Consider the following 20,440-nt stretch of genomic DNA (forward strand, 5'->3'; position numbering starts at 1 on the left):
CATTTTGCATGCTTGTCTCGGTTGGGCAAATGCAAGCTAAAAACCAACATTTGCATGTAGTTTGCTTGCCTGCATTAGGCTCCATGCATGAGGAAAGCAAGTAGTTAGCATGCTGTTTGGTTGCCTGCATCGTTGTTGTTAGACAAAAACACGTTGTTTGGTTGCAAACGGCTAGAGATGTAATCACCACTTCTAACTAGTGATGACCTTACCGCACACACTGAAATTGTTTTGTCCTAGCTAGGAAGCGAATGACAGTTTATCCTAGCTACTAGCAAATGACAGTACAAGTTTTCTTCTTCTTCTTCTTCTTCTTCTTCTTCTTCTTCTTCTTCTTCTTCTTCTTCTTCCACGCTTCCTTGTCGAATGCCTCCACACCATGGCCGGAGCTGATGACCTCATCAGGAGTCACATCTTCCCCCTCCGGCACAAGTTCATCAATTCCTCATTTCAGGATCCAGTTGTGAATGATGCAACATAAAAGAACAAGCTTGACCTGCGTAGGGTAAGGATGGAATGACTTCTGATCCAGGATCTTAAACCTATTCTCTAGAGCTCCAAATGCCCACTCAACCGTTACTCTAAGGCTGGAGTGTCCGAGATTGAACAGTTCCTGAGGAGTCCTAGGATAGTTCCTACAGGAGAACTCATTTAGATGGTACTTGGTTTTCCTGAAGGGTGAAAGAACACCTGTACGACATGCATAGCCATCATCTCCTAGGTAGAACTTTCCATCGAGGATGTTGATGCCATCATGACGACTCATGCTGTCACTGAGAATGTTAGCATCATGTGCTGATCCTTCCCAGCCAGCCAACACATATGTGAACTCCAGATCGAAGTCAACAGTAGCAAGCACATTCTGGCTTGTGTAGTGCTTCCTCCCTCTATATGCTGCAGCTTGTGACCTTGGCACTCTGGCAGTGACATGGGTACCATGCATCTATTGCTCCAATGCAATCCTGGAATGACATTACAAGATGCTATTAGTGCTCACCTTGAAGTATGGCTACAACAGAACAATAAGAACATATCAAGGCATGAACTACATATTGTCAGTGCTCACCTTGAAGTATGGATACCATCTTGGGCTAGTGCGAATCTTGGTAGGACTCCGGCCGGTTGGTGACCTGATCATCTCTCTTCTGAACTCCCCAACATCATACATCACTTGCTTGAAGTACCCGGAGATGGTCTCCATTGATCTCCTGAAGGTGTTATTTACAACCATGAACCTCTGGTTATGACCAACAACATGGAGGAACATGGCTACTTGCTCTTCCACGGTGGTGTGGATGCTATCTTCTAGCAGCCCCCCTGGTCCTAAACGTCTGCACAAGCCTGGCGAAAGGTGCTCTTTTTTCATTCGAAGCATCCACAGAGCCTCTGTATCATTGCAGTTGTAGATGTAGTTCAGATTCGCTATCCTCTCATTATCCCGGATTAACATCGGACCATACCGGATGAGAGGTTTCTCATCCGACGAACAACTCTCTTATGGACCAATAGGATCCAAGCCTGAACCACAGCTATCAGCGATGCTTCCTAAACTAAAAGCTTTGTTCGTTCATCCACAACCTAAGCGACATCCATGATGCGGTAAGCGATGGCGCTATCGACCCTAAACGGTCCTACTGAATGACCTAACACATAACATAAGAGGGGAAGGGGGTAGCTTACCATCTTCGGGGTCGGGGGAGACATGGCGGAGACGAGGATGGCCTGATGGAGTCGAAGAAGAAGGGGAGAAGCAGCTGCCGCTGCTGGGGACTGCTGTTGGTGCTGCAGGGGAGTGTTGCTGCCGCCACCAACGCCACCGCCGCTGTCGCAGTCGCAGATCTGAGTCCCTGCCACCGCCGGTGCCAATAACAGAGGACGACTTGTCCTACAACTAGGGGTGAGTGAGTAAATGGGGTGGTGAGGGTATATTTAGCGCCATCTCGCCTCCGCTGATTTCCCCTTCCCGCCATATCCAACCGAACCCCCTCTGCACTGCACCTTACGTCACGTCTTGCTTTTGCGCCCGACTCAGCCTAGCTCGCTGGAAACGGCCGATTCGAGCGTCCCAGCGAGCCAGGCTCTGGGGTGCTTTAGGTTTCCTGTCGATGCAAGCTAGGCCTCCTTACACGTAACCAAACGACCATTTTCATCCCGCCCGGGCCTAGCTGGGCTCTATGCAGCCTACCAAATGCGTCCCTAAACAACAATGCTCAATCTGTCATTTTACGTTGGGCTAAGATCACTGTCTAATTTCAAGCCAGACGGCAGAAGGGGCACCGTACGTTTTTCTGGCTGTAATTTCCAAACAAGATGCCAACAACCATGCATTCAATTTTTCACAGAATGTGGGAAGCAAATAAAACTCATTTCTCTGAGACCCAAAAGAAACATGAAGCATCGGACCTGATGCAAGGTCAACCGCTGATCTGGTCGTGCACGCACCAGCTAGAGCCTGGCATAGAAGCAAGGAAGCAACAACATCAAAGCCCAGGCAAGTAATGCTTTTGCGCTGCATGAGCTTCTGCAAGAAAAGCATGCGCCTAGCCTAAGTTAAAGTGATGTAAATCACCCCGTCTCTTTTCTCTCGGGGGCCACCACAGGCTTTGCGGCAAGGCACAGATCTGAAATCTCATATGCCTTGCCACTGGCTGGCTGGCTGCACATGCATGCAATCACCAGATCAGATCAAAGTGCACTCCATTTCTTCTGACGGATAAAAGGCGCTTCGTGCATGTATTCGCAAGATCCTTTTCATCCACCCGTAGTATTGGTACGTTGTATTGCAGAACATCAAACACAATAAGCTACGTGCAAGGGGAGCCTCCTAGCGATGTCCACGTCGGCAACGCTACGAGACAAAGAGGTTCGTTTCATGAGAAAAAGAAGAAAATAACAAAGAAAGAGATTGGCCAGCGGCCCACTCCCTACTCCCCATCCCCCGATTCGTCTCCCTTTCCCTCGTCTACCACTGCCACCACCACCCATGCCCTCCCCAATGGCAGAAGCTCCCACCCCTTATTTCCTTCCCTTCCCTTCTCCACTCCATCGGCGACCTTCACCCCACCTCGCACTAGATCGAGCAGAAGGTGCGGATGCGAAGCAGGCTCAGATCCGGCACGCCCACAGCGCTGGTTCCCATTGAGGACACCATGGATACGGTGCTCTGGCCCTGGTGATGCAGCCATGGAGAAGGTGCCCTCCCCATCTCTCTTCTCTCTCTCACTCTCTCTCTCGGATTCGCTTCGATTTGGAGTTGGTGCTGTGTTCGTGAAGCTTCTCTGCTGCAGGAAAACATCTCTCTCTGTCTCTCTGTGCTGATTCAAGTTGGTGTTGCTGCAACCTCAACGCCCCAACAAGCAGCCCCAATCCTAGCCCTTGCTTCCATGAAGACCTAGCACGCATGAGGTGCAACATATGTATGAATCCTTCCTCTACTCCCCTTCTCCGATTTTCTCGATCCCCTCTCTTTATATCTTCTCTGGAAATACTCCCTGCTTTGGCAATTGATGTTGGATTCAAGTAGTGTTGATACGTTGCTTTATTAAAGGTTGGATATGCATTGCTACTGTCTGGTGAGAATTTGAACAACGGTAGTGTTGCAGAGAACATACTTATTCAGATGGCAACATTCTTTCAAGTCCAGGCAAGTCCTATTTTTTCTACACTTTAGTAATTATTTCGCTATATATTGATTGTGAGAGTTTATGGAACATGGCCCACTGAAAAGTATAAATGCATTGACAAATGGCATCAAATAATTTGAAACATTGGATTTTTTATTCACATGTTGGCTTATTTATCCTATGGTCATTTAGGATTTATGCATCTGACCTTCTCATTTTTGTTTATGGTAGATAAAGTATGGCTTTAACATGTGATCTACAGATTGATAGTGTTTTCAATCAGACTGTCCTTTCCTATGTAAACCACCATAAACCATCGCTATTTCCTATGTGCTCATGTGGCTGCTGAAATTTCTTATTCACATAATCACATTCACATGTATAGTTTGCTTTCCTTATGCCCATAGTTTTTTTCATTTATGTTCGTGTGCAGGATTAATTCAACGCCAGGCTCATGGTTGATGGAGTCAATGATTATTATTCTAGGGAAGTTGTGCCCAAGTCGTGCTCTGTCGGCACAATCTCTTCCTGCCTCAAGGCTGCCTAGTCTGATTTGTGCGTGCAAAATATACCATCTGCCTCTTATTTGCTGCCTAAATCCTATCTCTTTTTGTAATATGAATTGCGAAGCTATTTCTTGTTGCTTATTTGTGATTGAAGGGTCTAAATTTGACTATTTTCTCAATTTTTGCAAGATATGAGAAGAGGTTAGTTCCCCGTTTTCTGCCATTCAGATATCTATGCTTACTATTAGTTGTTTCGGAGTATCTCAGTTTGCTCTTGTCTGATAAAGTATTTCCATGCAATTTTAGGAATTGTTGATGCTTTATATTAGTTTATGTTGCTCTATTAGAAATTATATATCAAGAACAATTAGCCAAAGGATCAATACTCTCTATCTCTCCCTTTAGGTGTCTCTCTATTTAGATTGTGTAATAATCATGTGATCTGTCAGAAAATATTGCCTTGGCAAGTTAGAGGAATTGAGAGCAGAGAAGAAGATGGGCACCTTGTAAATTAGCTACTAGGTTAGCTACGAATGAGGTTTTTAGTTGGCCATGTACATAGATAGGCTGCTTGGCATCACTACAAAAATAAGTCAGGATAAAATGCTACAGGAAACTGCCACTATAAATTTTTGTCCATTGTTCCTTGTATAATCTTTTCCTAAACTGGACACTATCGACTTCTCTTATATTATTACTTCAGTTATTTGCCCTAGTAAATGTTTATTACCGATGTACTGTTCTATTTGTACGATGCATCTTTTGTTATCTTAGAGCAATTGATTGCCCAGATTAGTTTCTAGGATAATCAGATAGTAGCTTCTATTAAGCTGATCCATGAAAGGTTAAGTTTCCATTCTTCACCTCTTCTGGCGTGGCAGTACTCTGGCGCACTACAACACCCGGCTGCTGCTCCTCTCCATCACCCACTTCTCACTCAGTGTAAGCCAGAGATTAAACTCCGACAAGTACTGATTGTTTACCTTCGCTTCGACGACATTTTCATGTTGTCTTTCTAAACTTTTTTTGGTTGTTGTTTGCACATTCGGAACAAATATGGGATCTCCAGCAAGGCCTTGATGAATAAACAACATGCCTACTACTCTGTGCGCTTGCTCAACCTCTCTGCTGTGTTGATTGGGCATCTTGGAATTTATTTTGGCAAATAAAAGCTTAGTTCTCTTGGTTCACTGAAAATATAGCAAGTATGTCTTGAAGATACTCCCTCCGTCCCAAAATTCTTGTCTTAGATTTGTTTAGATACGGATTAGATACATCTGTATCAAAACAAATCTAAGACAAGAACTTTGGGACGGAGGGAGTACAAGTTTAGGTAACATTTTAGTTTATTTTACGCTAGAGTACTAACGCTCTTGATCTTCATAGAATCATGGATATTGCTTTGGATAAGGCTATTAAAGAAATTATAGGCCCTGTTACTCAAAGAAGTGTTACAATAGCTACGCGAACTAAGGAGCTTATTCTTAATGTGAACACCATGGACTATTTCCCTAAATGTACATGTTCATTAGCCATTTGTCTTGTTGCAGTCGAAAAGTTTATAACATGCTGGTATATTTGCCTTGCAGGATTTGGCAATGGAATCTGATGATAGTGCAGTATCTCGCGCTGCACATTTGATGGTTGGCATGCTAGCTAGGAGTCTAGCTCACTTAACTTCCAATGCGTAAGGGTCTTAGATGCACTTCCCAAGTCCCAACGCGTTGATTATTAGATTCATTTAGGTTTATATTTGTATGATGCTATATTCAGTTGTCCTGTATTCTGCCGCTGCAGGAGCCTCTTTGTGTTGTTTTGTCATAAATGTGAATAATGACATTTGTTGTAAACGAACTTGTTGAGTGAATTTGGATCCTTAAATGTGACTTATGAACAAAGACTACAAAGAAAGTAGTTTGACATTTGTCGTGTTATTGATCCATGCCACATATGTTATGAACATGCTTAAAAAATAGTCTTAGTGTAAAGTGAAAATTTAATTCCATCTAATGGCAGCTCTCTCTCCCTTTTCCATCTCTATGTTTTGTAGAGGTAGAGCAACCTATCATACATACACAATGAAATTGATTCTATTGACAGCTTATTTACATTTTCTTTCTTTCTTATTGACCCATCAAGGAATGTCTGTAATGAATATTGTATATGTCTACATCCAAGAGAGCAAGAGATCCTAATATTATAACATACGCCCTTATCGATGTACATGAGTGAGACTGAGAACCAAATATGGCAGCTGAATGTGCGGAGACAAGATAAGTGCGGACAGGCCCGCCTCAAGAGGCGGCACCAGATGACGCCCCAACCTCTAGTGTTGTTCATGACATACGAACGAGAGAGTGATGATGCATACTTGGTGAAAATCTACTTCTTAATCCATAATGAGTCATGATGAAATAGATTGACTGCGCTTCAGTAGGCCACTTAACATGGAATGTCCATAAACCATGGCTATAGGGGCAAGATCAACCGCGTTGCCCCGTAGTTCGCTTTCTTGTATTACTAGTAGTTGGGGCATGCCCGTGGCATGCCTCCAGGGCGGTAACTGGGTGGTGCTAGGTAGAACACGCCCCTTCCACTTTCCTGGTTGTACAATACAGTGTTATTTTATCAAACTCAAATTACAGGTGCAAGGTAGAAGGCGCACTGTCAAGGGTAGAATCCGTGTGACTTTCTGCTAGCTAGCTGCTACAAATTCAGTTTTCACACACAAACAAACAAGACCGTACAAGGTGCCATTTGTTCATCCTCACAAGAATAATAGCAGTCAAACAAGTAAAATGAACAGGCCAAGTAGGGATCAACCACATTGGTATGCGATACATTGGCGACCATTGCCATGGACAAAATCAATCAAAAGTCCAACCAAGGTCCAACCTTTGATTACTGCTAGCTCATTACCAGATCACCAATGTCAGCCATGATAGATATATAGGTACTATATATATAGTAGTAGATTAGATAAAGAACCGGAGCTAACCAGCTAATCGTCAACCCAGGGATTGGGGCTCCTCACCTTGGCGTCCAGCATCAGGACGTCCATGTGGTCAGTGTCCGCGTCCACGGGCGCACCCACACCTTACACTTGTACCACCATGACGCCGCACTTGCTCGCCACCAACAAGAACAGCCGCACCCGCTGTGTCGGCTGCATCTGGACCTCCAGCATGGACCCGTAGGCGATGTCAGTCACGGGCCACTAGTGCCGCTCGGCAAGGTGGCCACGGAGCGCCGACGACAGGTCGAGGAAGCCGCAACCGGGCTCAGGGCAGCGGCTCAGGGCAGTGGCACAGCGCGTGCGGGCACACCAGGCGGTGCTCGCCAACCATGCAGTACACCACGGAGCTCCCGCAGCAGTATGCCTCCTTGGGGCAGGGCACCCTCACCACTAGGAGGTAGCGGTCACCGGTCAGCCCCCTCGTCGCGCTCGTGCAAGCCATTGACGTCCGTGCACGCTGGGCACTTGGCGTGGTTCGTGGCGCACGGGCCGCACGCCGCGTGCTTTGCCCGGCACTGCACAAGAACCAATTTTATATGTGTGAGAGAAGTAACCAGGACGATGAGAGGTGCACATACGAACAACAATTATAGCTGCCAGGAGCACTAAACCGAACATGTACTACAATCCTATAAATAAGATTGCAGAAGAAAATGAATCATGAGACTTTCTATATTGCAAAAATGGGAGACTAAAATACTAGAAAACTTGGGAGGGCTCTACATCAATACACCAATAACCGTAACCAAACCTCTCCATCACCATCAGCACTGTAGAATATTTGAAGCTTGTGAAACAAACAAAAAAGCAGGCTAACAATGTAAGCTATCTTTCTTACAAGCAAACAGGCAGTCACTCAAAATTCCCAATGTCTTACTATTTCGTTGAGGTAAAGCTTATGACATGTCAGATGGTCCAAAAACACATTTTTCTACATATACAAGGCCACTGGCTCTCTCCCCACACTTGCCCAAGAAAATTAACTTGTTTTGTGCTTCATATATTTTGTGCTTCGTATGCTGAGAAAATTAATGTGCTTCATGCATATGTACACCTTCCTAGGGTGAGGGGCGTGAGTGATTGATAGATTGCATGCATGTGAATTTAATCTGGAGGGACAACAAAACAATATCGACAGAAACAAGATGATGAGTTAATATGAAATGAATTACTTCTATACTTCTTGGTATCTAAGATTTTAGTTAGTGGCCTTGTGTACAAAAAGGGAGGGAGTACCATTCTGATGGATATGCGAATGAAGCAGTTACCGTTCAATCCAAGAGACATCATTGCAGCCCCAGCTCCTGCGATTAGTCTATCTGACCTGCTTCCAACCATAGTAGGGGAAACATAGAGCCCATCAGTTCATCCAGTCAGTCACTGAGCAAACAAGGAAAAGTAACACACTATATTAGTTTTGGAATATTTGTCAACTGGGCTATGTAAACATAAGGAGACATTATCAGAGACATGAACTTCTAGATGCACGACTAACATACAGCTGTGTGCCACAATTACCATAGGCAACTACTACACAGCAAAAGGGAGTGCCAATAGCAAAATCTCCTTCACTATGTTTCAACAATTGAGTGGAATGTTCCAAAAAAACCCTATTTTATTTTGCAAATAGAAATAACGGTGTCCAGTCGAGTAATGTTGAAAGTAAAGATCTGATTGTGACAATGTGTTATATATTCGAAGAACACCAAGACTTACCAGCAGCAAACTGATGCTAAATTTGATGCAAACGAAGATGTCGGTGGCAATCATAAAAGATGAGTAAATGCAATAAATTAATTGAGCAAAGATAAGATAAATAGTCACTTTTTACCTGTCTAATTTCATGATACCGGTACAGGATAGTGTTGGGGAACGTAGTATTTAAAAAAAAAAACCTATGATCACGCAAGATCTATCTAGGAGAAGCATAGCAACGAGCATGGAGAGTGTGTCCATGTACCCTCGTAGGCCGAAAGCGGAAGCGTTTAGTAACGCGATTGATGTAGTCGAACGTCTTCACAATTCAACCGATCCAAGTACCGAACGTACGGCACCTCTGTGTTCAGCACACGTTCAGCACAATGACGTCCCTCGAGCTCTTGATCCAGTTGAGGACGAGGGAGAGTTCTGTCAGCACGACGGCGTGGCGACGGTGATGATGAAGTTACCGGCGCAGGGCTTCTCCTAAGCACTACGACGATATAACCAAGGTGTGTAACTGTGGAGGGGGGCACCGCACACGGCTAAGAGATTGTCTGTTGTGCTATTGGGGTGCCCCTGGCCACGTATATAAAGGAGGGATGGAGAGAGGAGGCCGACCAGGTTGGGCGCGCCAGGGGGGAGTCCTACTTGGACTCCTAGTCCAAGTAGGATTCGCCCCCCCCTTTTCCTTTCTTCCACCGGATGGAAAGGAAGGAGGGGAGAAGGAGAAGGAAGGAGGGGGCCGCGCCCCCCACCCCTAGTCCAATTCGGTTTGGGCAGGGGGAGGCGCGCGCCACCTCATGGCCCTTCTTCCCTCTCTGCACTAAAACCCACTAAGGCCCATTAACTCCCCCCCCCCCCCGGGGGGGGGGGGGGGGTGTGTTCCGGTAACCTCCCGGTACTCCGGAAAAATGCCCGAACGTCTCAGAACCATTCTGATGTCCAAATGAAACCTTGCAATATATGAATCTTTACCTCTCGACCATTTCGAGACTCCTCGTCATGTCCGTGATCTCATCCGGGACTCCGAACAAACGTCGTTCATCATATCACATAACTCACAATACAAATCGTCATCGAACGTTAAGCGTGCGGACCCTACGGGTTCGAGAACTATGTAGCCATGACCGAGACACATCTCCGGTCAATAACCAATAGCGGAACTTGGATGCTCATATTGGCTCCTACATATTCTACGAACATCTTTATTGGTCAAACCACATAACAACATACATCATTCCCTTTGTCATTGATATGTTACTTGCCCGAGATTCGATCGTCGGTATCCTCATACCTAGTTCAATCTCGTTACCGGCAAGTCTCTTTACTCGTTCCGTAATGCATCATCCCACAACTAACTCATTAGTCACATTGCTTGCAAGGCTCATAGTGATGTCCATTACCGAGAGGGCCCAGAGATACCTATTCGATACACGAAGTGACAAATCCTAATCTTGATCTATGCCAACTCAATAAACACCATCGGAGACACCTGTGTAGAGCATCTTTATGATCACCCAGTTATGTTGTGACGTTTGATAGCACACAAAGTGTTCCTCCGGTATTCAGGAGTTGCATAATCTCATAGTAAGAGGAATATGTATAAGTCATGAAGAAAGCGATAGCAATAAAACTAAACGATCATTATGCTAAGCTAACGGATGGGTCTTGTCCATCACATCATTCTCTAATGATGTGATCCCGTTCATCAAATGAAAACACATGTCTATGGTTAGGAAACTTAACCATCTTTGATCAACGAGCTAGTCAAGTAGAGGCATACTAGAGACACTCTGTTTGTCTATGTATTCACACATGTACTAAGTTTCCGGTTAATACAATTCTAGCATGAATAATAAACATTTGTCATGATATAAGGAAATATAAATGACAACTTTATTATTGCCTCTAGGGCATATTTCCTTCAGTCTCCCACTTGCACTAGAGTCAATAATCTAGATTACATAATAATGATTTTAACACCCATGTAGCTAGAGTCTTGGTGCTGATCATGTTTTGCTCATGAGGGAGGCTTAGTCAACGGGTCTGCTACATTTAGATCCGCATGTATTTTGCAAATCTCTATGTCTCCCTCCTTGACTTGATCGTGGATGGAATTGAAGCGTCTCTTGATGTGTTTGGTTCTCTTGTGAAATCTGGATTCCTTCGCCAAGGCAATTGCTCCAGTATTGTCACAAAAGATTTTCATTGGACCCGATGCACTAGGTATTACACCTAGATCGGATATGAACTCCTTCATCCAGACTCCTTTATTTGGTGCTTCCGAAGCAGCTATGTACTCCGCTTCACACGTAGATCCCGCCACGACGCTTTGCTTGGAACTGCACCAACTGATAGCTCCACCATTCAATATAAATATGTATCCGGTTTGTGACTTAGAGTCATCCGGATCAGTGTCAAAGCTTGCATCGACGTAACCATTAACGACGAGCTCTTTGCCACCTCCATAAACGAGAAACATATCATTAGTCCTTTTCAGGTATTTCAGGATGTTCTTGATTGTTGTCCAGTGATCTACTCCTGGATTACTTTGATACCTCCCTGCTAAACTAATAGCAAGGCACACATCAGGTCTGGTACACAACATTGCATACATGATAGAACCTATGGCTGAGGCATAGGGAATGACTTTCATTTTCTCTCTATCTTCTACAGTGGTCGGGCATTGAGTCTGACTCAACTTCACACCTTGTAACACAGGAAAGAACCATTTCTTTGACTGGTCCATTTTGAACTTCTTCAAAACTTTATCAAGGTATGTGCTTTGTGAAAGTCCAATTAAGCGTCTCGATCTATCTCTATTGTTCATTGAAAAAACTCTTGTTCAAGTATCCTTTTATGCTATCCAGAAATTCTATATCATTTCCGATCAACAATATGTCATCCACATATAATATCAGAAATGCTACAAAGCTCCCACTCACTTTCTTGTAAATACAATCTTCTCCAAAAGTCTGTATAAAACCATATGCTTTGATCACACTATCAAAGCGTATATTCCAACTCCGAGAGGCTTGCACCAGTCCATAAATGGATCGCTAGAGCTTGCACACTTTGTCAGCACCTTTAGGATCGAAAAAACCTTCTGGTTGCATCATATACAACTCTTCCTTAAGATATCCATTAAGGAATGCAGTTTTGACATCCATTTGCCAAATTTCATAATCATAAAATACGGCAATCGCTAACATGATTTGGACAGACTTAAGCATCGCTACGGGTGAGAAGGTCTCATCGTAGTCAACTCCTTGAACTTGTCGAAAACCTTTCGCAACAAGTCGAGCTTTGTAGACAGTAACATTACCGTCAGCGTCAGTCTTCTTTTTAAAGATCCATTTATTCTCTACGGCTTGCCGATCATCGGGCAAGTCAACCAAAGTCCACACTTCGTTCTCATACATGGATCACATCTCAGATTTCATGACCTCAAGGCATTTCGTGGAATCTGGGCTCATCATCGCTTCCTCATAGTTCGTAGGTTCGTCATGGTCAAGTAACATGACCTCTAGAACAGGATTACCGTACCACTCTGGTGCGAATCGTACTCTGGTTGACCTACGAGGTTCGGTAGTAACTTGATCTGAAGTTTCATGATCATCATCATTAGCTTCCTCACTTATTGGTGAAGGAATCACTGGAACTGATTTCTGTGATGAACTACTTTCCAATTCGGGAGAAGGTACAATTACCTCATCAAGTTCTACTTTCCTCCCACTCACTTCTTTCGAGAGAAACTCCTTAAGAAAGGATACATTCGTAGCAACAAATATCTTGCCTTCGGATCTGTGATAGAAGGTGTATCCGACAGTCTCCTTTGGGTATCATATGAAGACACATTTCTCCGATTTGGGTTCGAGCTTATCAGGTTGAAACTTTTTCACATAAGCATCGCAGCCCCAAACTTTAAGAAGCGACAACTTGGGTTTCTTACCAAACCACAGTTCATATGGTGTCGTCTCAACGGATTTAGATGGTGCCCTATTTAATGTGAATGCAGCCGTCTCTAAAGCATAACCCCAAAACAATAGCGGTAAATCAGTAAGAGACATCATAGATCGCACCATATCCAATAAAGTACGGTTACGACGTTCGGACACACCATTACGCTGTGGGGTTTCAGGTGGAGTGAGTTGCGAAACTATTCCGCATTGTTTCAAATGAAGACCAAACTCATAATTCAAATATTCACCTCCAGGATCAGATCGTACACTACTGCAGGATGCTGCTAACGCGACACTACGATCAGAGACCCTTTGACGAAATTGTGTGCGATGCAATAATCACAAATGGTGGTGCAAAAGAACCGTCAAAAAAGGTGCAAAAGGTTTGCGATGGCGGAGCCATCAAACACTGTTCAGATTTTAGTTACGTGTGTGATCCAGGGCATACGGTTCAGTCCAATGAACTATTTGCGATGAGGCGGAACAAAAGAAACGGGCAGCCTGATAAAGGCGTGTGCGATATAGAGCATACGGTTCACTTAGATGAACTGTTTGTGATTAAGCAACACAAAAGAAATGGTCAGCCAGATCAATGTGTGTGTGATTGAGGGCATACGCTTCAGAAGGATTAACTGTTTGCGATTAGGCAACAGAACAGAAACGGGTCAGCCAAATCAAAGTGTCTGCAATTGATGGCATATACTTCACATGGATGAACTGTTTGCGATTAGCCACAATAAACTGAAACAGTTAGATAGATCAACGTGTGTGCGCTAGATCGGCACACACATTCTAATTAAAAGAAGTGTTCACGATAGTAATAATGAGCGCGCACGGTTGTTGGAACAAGATGTGTGCTGACATTGCCTATTGCGGTGCACCCTATGGTGCAAACGCCACGTACGCGGCTGAGAAGGCGTACGTGCCCACGTTACGCCTTCCGAGAATAGTGCCGCACTTATAACCGTCAGTAAATTTTGAGCATGCGTCCCGTCACAAATTTTTTTAGAAGAACAGGGAGGCCGCGTCCCGTCACATTCCAAATTGCAAACCTGTTCACACCGATCAAAACCTAAACGGTTTCCCACTTAGGAGCGTATTACTACTCGGTTATAAATACTACTACTCCAAGATGACTGCACATTCCTCCTCAACTCCTCATCCACAAAAACAAACAAGTCATTCATCATCGTTCCCTTGCGTCTGCCATGGCCAGCGTGAGTTCTGGGTCGAGAGATTGCCACTAGGGAGAGGCGAGCCTGGAAGCGGAAGCACGAGAGATGCCCCGCCTAGCCGCGAAAGCAGCCAACATGTCCCGCCGCGCGGCCGTAGCAGCAGAGAGGTCCCGCCGCGCCGCCGAAGCATCACGAAGGTCCCGCCGCGCCGGCGAAGCATCACGGAGGTCCCGCCGCGCCGTTGATGCAGCAGACTGGTCCGGCCGCGCCGCGAAAGCAGAAGAGATGTCCCGCCGCGCCGCGAATGCAGCAGAGATGTCCTCCCGCGTCGCGGCGGCCTGGGAAAATGTCTCGCGGCAGGCGAGGACTCTTACAGGCGCATGCGTGCCCTCGTCCTTAGGCAGATGGATCAGATCTCCAGGTGGGCGAGGTTCCAGGATGACCTGAAAGCCTCGTTTGAACAATCTACCAGCGTCATCCAGCAACTAAATGAGAGCAATGCGAAGCTCCAGGCCGAGCGTGACCTGCTGAGGGCGAAGATCGTCGGAAGTGCGGAGCAGCAGGAGCAGACCACTGCCTTGTTGAAGAGGACCGGCGTCATCGTCGAGAAACTTATGGACGAGAATGCCATGCCGCGCATCGAGCGCAGAAGGCTGGTGGAGGAATCCGTGGATGCTCTCAAGCAGCATCTTGAGGACAAGAAAGAGCTCATCGCCGCTCGCCGCGGAGACTAGTTCCCGCGGCCTGCAGCAACGCATCAACAAAGTAGAGATCGGTGAGCCAGATCGTTGTCTTCCTTCTTCTTTTGCCCTTGTGTATTTCGGGCGTTGCCGCATGTGGCTTTTTTTAATTATGTTCCTAAACATGTAAGACAATTATTATCCACTGTCATCGTCCTTATATTCATCATGCTTGCTATAAGTCGCAGTCGATGCTATATAGGTCCGTCAGATCTTACATCAAGATCCGTGCAAAACTTTCTTTTCAGATTTTCATTTTTCTCTCTTAAATCTCAGTCCACTGAGACATACAGCCACGCCGTAGAACAGGTGCTCGGGCGCCATTAATCGGGACGTTGGGAGGGAGGTGCGCGACGGGTAGCGGTCAAAGGGCTCTCCTCCCGATGAGCACGCAGGGGTCTGATCGCACGCCTCCCATACTCAAATAGATACCCCGCACGACACCTCCTAGCCAATAAAAAAAGGGACGCGTGGCGGCACGTAATTGGTAAGTAGAACGCCCACGGTTTAAATAATACTTGTGTTTCCGATTTGTAACGTGACAACACTTGTGCCAAAATGACTTTGTTGATTGTTAATGTGTGCGCCTTGGCAAATCGGACAGAAAAATTACTACAACATGTTGGTGCCATGTCATGACACCATGCCAAGTTTCATAATTTTCACGCGTGTTTTGGATTTACAGGAATTAAAAAACCAAGTTTCTCAATCTTTTCGGCCGAGCCACAACGCCCAGATGTTTGAATTTCATTCCCATCTCTTGCATAGGACCTAGAAATTCACCCAAGGACACACATGTGGTTTTTCAAACAACTCTGGTGCACTGGAGCCTGTGCTTGTAGTTCAAATTTGAATTATGCACATTAAATGCGCAGAAACTCAATTAATGTATAAAAAAGGCCAAATGAACCCGGAATAATTCCAAAATTTAGCACAATACTTCTATTTGGTCTAATCTGCCTGTGTAAAAAAATTAAGGCGGGAGAAGGTAGTGTACGTATGTCGTTTCGCACACGGAGGTGGCACGTTCCCTCTCGGAACCACGAGCCTTCTTGACGGAAGCTCCGGTTTGCAAGAAGCTTACACCAAAGCTTGTCCCAATTCCGCCAAAAAAATTACCGCAACATGTTGGTGCCATGTCATGACACCATGCCAAGTTTCATGATTTTCAGGCGTGTTTTGGATTTACAGGAATTAAAAAACCAAGTTTCGCAATCTTTCTGACCGAGCCACGACGCCCAGATGTTTGAATTTCACTCCCATCTCTTGCATGGGACCTTGAAATTCACCCAAGGACACACATGTGATTTTTTAAACAACTTTGGTGCACTGGAGCCTATGCTTGTAGTTCAAATTTGAATTATGCACATTAAATGCCCAGAAACTTAATTAATGTATAAAAAAGGCCAGACGAAACCGGAATAATTCCAAAATTTAGCACGGATCTTCTATTTGGTCTAATCTGCCTGTGTAAAATAATTAAGACGGGAGAAGGCAGTATACGTCTCTCGTTTCGCACACGGAGGTGACACGTTCCCTCTCGAAACCACGAGCCTTCTTGAGGGAAGCTCCGGTTTGCAAGAAGCTTACACCAAAGCTTGTCCCAATTCCGCCAAAAAAAATTACCGCAACATGTTGGTGCCATGTCATGACACCATGCCAAGTTTCATGATTTTCAGGCGTGTTTTGGATTTACAGGAATTAAAAAACCAAGTTTCTCAATCTTTCCGGCGAGCCGCGACGCCCAGATGTTTGAATGTCACTCCCATCTCTTGCATGGGACCTATAAATTTACCCAAGGACACACATGTGATTTTTCAAACAACTTTGGTGCACTGGAGCATGTGCTTGTAGTTCAAATTTGTATTATACACATTAAATGCCTAGAAACTCAATTAATGCATAAAAATGCCAATTATACCCGGAATAATTCCAAAATTTAGCACGATACTTCTATTTGTTCTAATCTGCCTGTGTAAAAAAATTAAGGCGGGAGAAGGCAGTATACGTATCTAGTTTCGCACACGGAGGTGCCACGTTCCCTATCGGAACCACGAGCCCTCTCGAGGCTCTCGGAACCATGAGCCTTCTTGAGGGAAGCTCCGGTTTGCAAGAATCTTACACCGAAGCTTGTCCCAATTCGGACAGAAAAATTACCGCAGCATGTTGGTGCCATGTCATGACACCATGCCAAGTTTCATGATTTTCAGGTGTGTTTTGGATTTACAGGAATTAAAAAACCAAGTTTCTCAATCTTTCGGTTGAGCCACGACGCCCAGATGTTTGAATTTCATTCCCATCTCTTGCATAGGACCTAGAAATTCACCCAAGGACACACATGTGGTTTTTCAAATAATTTTGGTGCACTGGAGCCTGTGCTTGTAGTTCAAATTTGAATTATGCATATTAAATGCGCAGAAAATCAATTAATGTATAAACAAGGACAAACGAACCCTGAATAATTCCAAAATTTAGCACGATACTTCTATTTGGTCTAATCTGCGTGTGTAAAAATATTAAGGCGGGAGAAGGCAGTGTACGTATGTTGTTTCACACACGGAGGTGGCACGTTCCCTCTTGGAATCATGAGCCTTCTTGACGGAAGCTCCGGTTTGCAAGAAGCTTACACCAAAGCTTGCCCCAATTCGGCCAAAAAAATTACCGCAACATGTTGGTGCCATGTCATGTCACCATGCCAAGTTTCATGATTTTCAGGCGTGTTTTGGATTTACAGGAATTAAAAACCAAGTTTCTCAATCTTTCCGGCTGAGCCACGACGCCCAGATGTTTGAATTTCACTCCCATCTCTTGCATGGGACCTAAAAATTCACCCAAGGACACACATGTGATTTTAAAAAAAACTTTGATGCACTGGAGCATGTGCTTGTAGTTCAAATTTGAATTATGCACATTAAATGCCCAGAAACTCAATTAATGCATAAAAATGCCAAACGAACCCGGAATAATTCCAAAATTTAGCATGATACTTCTATTTGGTCTAATTTGCCTTTGTAAAAAAATTAAGGCGGGAGAAGGCAGTATACGTATCTAGTTTCGCACACAGAGGTGACACGTTCCCTCTCGGAACCACGAGCCTTCTTGAGGGAAGCTCCGGTTTGCAAGAAGCTTACACCAAAGCTTGTCCCAATTCAGCCAAAAAAATTACCGCAGCATGTTGGTGCCATGTCATGACACCATGCCAAGTTTCATGATTTTCAGGCATGTTTTTGATTTACAAGAATTAAAAAACCAAGTTTCTCAATCTTTTTGGATGAGCCACGACGCCCAGATGTTTGAATTTCATTCCCATCTCTTGCATGGGACCTATAAATACACCCAAGGACACATGTGATTTTTCAAACAACTTTGGTGCACTGGAGCATGTGCTTGTAGTTCAAATTTGAATTATGCACATTAAATGCCCAAAAACTCAATTAATGCATAAAAATGCCAAACGAACCCGGAATAATTCTAAAATTTAGCACGATACTTCTATTTGGTCTAATCTGCCAGTGTAAAAAATTAAGGCGCGAGAAGGCAGTATACGTATCTCGTTTCGCACACGGAGGTGACATGTTCCCTCTAGGAACCACGAGCCTTCTTGAGGGAAGCTCCGGTTTGCAACAAGCTTACACCAAAGCTTGTCCCAATTCGGCCAAAAAAATTACTGTAGCATGTTGGTGCCATGTCATGACACCATGCCAAGTTTCATGATTTTCAGGCGTATTTTGGATTTACAGGAATTAAAAAACCAAGTTTCTCAATCTTTCCTGCCGAGCCACGACGCCCAGATGTTTGAATTTCATTCCCATTTCTTGCATGGGACCTATAAATTCACCCAAAGGCACACATGTGATTTTTCAACAAACTTTGGTGCATTGGAGCATGTGCTTGTAGTTGAAATTTGAATTATGCACATTAAATGCCCAGAAACTCAATTAATGCATAAAAATGCCAAACGAACCCGGAATAATTCCAAATTTAACCACGACACTCATGTACTAGTAGCATGTTCACTGTACGTAAATGTTCTAGCAATTCAAACACCATCCTTTTCCTCCGTAACACCATTTTGTCTTTCAAAACATAATGAAAAACCAGGTATACCACAAACAGTTTACTAGAAAGAATAGTGTGGGATGCGATATAGAATATATTGGCGCACCGTGTTGTCTGGCTTACGCAGGAAGCTTCGTCGTCTACAGTCCACCGCCCCCGCTTGAACAACACTTGCGCGCCAGTTTCTGGCGGCACCGAGCGAAATTTTTTTGCCTCCCGGAAATATCTATCTCCTCGCCCCTCCCTCCTACCAAAAGCCACATTTCCACTGTTCCTCCTTGCTTTCCATGTTCAAACCTTCACTGCTGCTTACTGGTAGCTCAGCCTCCTCGCCGGCAACCCTTCTTCTTGAAGCGCCGCCTCCTCGCCGGCTACGCTTCTTCTTGCACCGCCGCCTCCTTGCCGGCGACCCTTCTTCTTGCAGCGCTGCCTCCTCGCCGGCGACCCTTCTTCTTGCAGCGCCGCCTCCTCGCCGGTGACCCTTCTTCTTGCTGCGCGGCCTCCTCGCCGCCGACCCTTCTTCTTGCTGCGCGGCCTCATCGATATGGTCAGGTAATCCACACCCCACCCACACCATCCTCCTCATTTCTCGTCCCACATGCCCCGACCGACGGAGCGACACCTTCCACCGAAATCACTGCGCCCCTCCTCCAATTAAGCGCCACCCACAGCCATTTTGCACGTAGTATAACGTGGAGCTCGGTAGCATGCGGCCGCACGCGCGAACGAGGTCGCTATGGCTGCCATGCGTGTCGACCGCCAAATCTTGGAGGAGCACCTCGTCTTCGAGGCCACCGTCGACACCGCCACGCGGTTGTCTACTTTAAAATACAGTTCGTGATGTTTTCTAGAGGCCACCGCTAGTGCCTTCTAGTGATTTGTCCTCTGTAATGTTAATATGCAATCTGATGTTCAGTTAACAGTTTGGTCCTCTGAAATGTAATGTTCAGTTAACACTTTGGTCCAACAATTGCTACATTTCGTAGTACTGTTCTCAAGCATTCTTTGTTTTGTTAACTGTCTTATCTTCTAGTACATGTTTCTATTCTGCAATGTCCTGCTCAGTTAACTATTTTGGTTCATTTGGCCTGTTGTCCATTTAACTGTTTGGTTCAGTTCTACAATTTGATTTTCATTTGCTGTGGGTACAATTTTGTATTGTTATGCATGTGTGCTACCTCTTGAGCACTGCGTTGGTTTTCCCTTGAAGAGGAAAGGGTGATGCAGTAAAGTAGCATAAGTATTTCCCTCAGTTTTTGAGAACCAAGGTATCAATCCAGTAGGAGACCACGCTCGAGTCCCACGCACCTACACAAACAAATAAGAACCTCGCAACCAACGTGATAAAGGGGTTGTCAATCCCTTCACGGTCACTTACGAGAGTGAGATCTGATAGAGATGATAACACTACTAGAAAAAGGCTTACTGTGGCGCACCAGTTTTGCCTACTAATGGCGCACTACTGGTGCACCACTAGCACCGCACCACTAGTATTTTTTACTAATGGCGCACCGCTGGTGCGCCATTAGTATCTGGTATACTAATGGCGCACCAGGTAGTGCGCCATTAGTATATGCCACGGTGCGCCATTAGTATGCCTCCCAGGGGGCCATATATACCCATGTGCTTTGCCATACTAATGGCGCACTGCGGGGTGA

At 45.0% G+C, this 20,440-nt stretch overlaps 1 pseudogene; it reads right to left on the reverse strand.

Annotated features, from left to right (window-relative positions):
• Nucleotides 1–271: 271 nt before the first annotated feature.
• LOC141040722 (uncharacterized) lies at nucleotides 272–7,316 on the reverse strand (annotated as a pseudogene).
• Between the last annotated feature and the right edge of the window lie 13,124 nt (nucleotides 7,317–20,440).

Source organism: Aegilops tauschii, chromosome 2 (genome assembly GCF_002575655.3).
Source record: "Aegilops tauschii subsp. strangulata cultivar AL8/78 chromosome 2, Aet v6.0, whole genome shotgun sequence".
NCBI lineage: Eukaryota > Viridiplantae > Streptophyta > Magnoliopsida > Poales > Poaceae > Aegilops > Aegilops tauschii.